This window comes from Ostrinia furnacalis, unplaced genomic scaffold, assembly GCF_004193835.3.
Source record: "Ostrinia furnacalis isolate ACB-3 unplaced genomic scaffold, ASM419383v2 OfSCF1598, whole genome shotgun sequence".
Classification (NCBI taxonomy): domain Eukaryota; kingdom Metazoa; phylum Arthropoda; class Insecta; order Lepidoptera; family Crambidae; genus Ostrinia; species Ostrinia furnacalis.
The window spans coordinates 76,445-78,095 of NW_021131837.1; the positions used below are offsets into that span (position 1 = coordinate 76,445).

General features: G+C 41.7%; 1 non-coding gene across 1 annotated transcript; it reads left to right on the forward strand.

Annotated features, from left to right (window-relative positions):
* The first annotated feature begins 1,326 nt into the window (after nucleotides 1-1,326).
* On the forward strand, nucleotides 1,327-1,398 carry TRNAL-UAG (transfer RNA leucine (anticodon UAG)). Its single transcript has one exon. It is a non-coding gene; the product is annotated as a tRNA-Leu (tRNA).
* Nucleotides 1,399-1,651: the final 253 nt, after the last annotated feature.

The window sequence follows — 1,651 nt, forward strand, 5'->3', positions numbered from 1 at the left end:
GAGGTTAAATAGATTAAAATCTGGTCTAATATGGATATAGGAGAGATCGCAACGAGAATTCGTAGTTGGCTGAGCTGGCACAACGAGGTTTATGTGGCTGAACAAAAATTTAACGAAACTAATTTTATTGTACATCGTTATCTACTACCAAAATTACTTTTTGGAAATATCTTGACATTTATCGTTATCGTTTGTTCTTCGTATAGTATCAGGGCAAACAGATCTTGTGGGTCACCTTATCAGCATCATCATCATCTCAGCCATAGGATGTCCACTGCTGAACATAGGCCTCCCCCAATGCTTTCCATGTTACCCGGTTCGTAGCGGCCTGCGTCCAGCGCTTTCCTGCTACAAGAAAAAGAAAAAGCTGCTTCAAAAGAATTGCTATTATACAAAGTAGGTGCAAAAATAACATAATTATAACTTTGATGAATCGCCTTCAACCTAAATGTAACATTCTACAAAGATCAGTCTTGCTTATGGCTAGGCCACTTGGCTCGTTAAATACAAAATGCCTTCTATGAACTTGCCAAATGGTACACGCACATCAACCTATACATTATTGTTGCAATATAGACCTTATTACAACGACATAAGATGCTGGTATTAAGCTTGATGTGCCGTACAATACATCATTCATCCTCGCTAAGGGTCGCTTAAGTATGGTAATTGAAGCTAAGTGCGCAGTTGTTCACAAATCATTTATCTCCATAGCAAAACTGTTTTGCGTTAGGCCTGTGGATTATTATTATTTGAAACTAGCTTTTGCCCGCGGCTTTGCATGGAAATTAATTTAATTTAAATACCAAATCTTTAAACGTTGGTTGGTTGACGGACGACCTCATAAAGGTAGCGAGAAGGTGCTGGATGCAAGCCGCTACCAACCGGCATTTGTGGAAATCATTGGGGGAGGCCTATGTTCAGCAGTGGACGTCATATAGCTGAAATGATGATGATGACGATGGTCCATTTTAGGGCACTTTATAAGTATCAAATACAGCTTGCCTTACCAAAGTCGGGTCAATATAAGTATGGGATAAAATATATGATACGGTAAATATAGCTTGTGTTATCTTTATGTATAACTAGCTTTCCGCCCGCGGCTTCGCCCGCGTGGAATTTTGTCTGTCACAGAAAAACTTTATCGCGCGCGTCCCTGTTTCAAAAACCGGGATAAAAACTATCCTATGTTCTTTCCCGGGACTCAAACTATCTCTATGCCAAATTTCATCAAAATCGGTTGCGAGGTTTAAGCGGGAAAGCGTAACAGACAGTCAGACAGATAGAGTTACTTTCGCATTTATAATATTAGTTGGGATAATAACCGCCTCTGTGGTCTAGTGGTTAGACCACCTGCTTTAGACGCAGAGGTCCCGGGTTCGATTCCCAGTGGGGGCAGAATTTTCTGCTCGGATTGGTTGGTGGTAGGGCTTGTTCCAAGTCCGCCTGGCTAGCTACCACCATCTTACCTAAGTATGTCGCCATAACAACAATGTTAACAGCATTGTTGTGTTCCGGCAGTTAGAGGTAAGATAGCCAATTCCTTTGTGGTTGAGGTTTCCGGGTGAAGCTCGCTTCCACCTTCGGCCTGATCATCACTTACCATCAGGTGAGATTCAGGCCAAGAGCTTCCTCGTTGTGGATAAAAAAA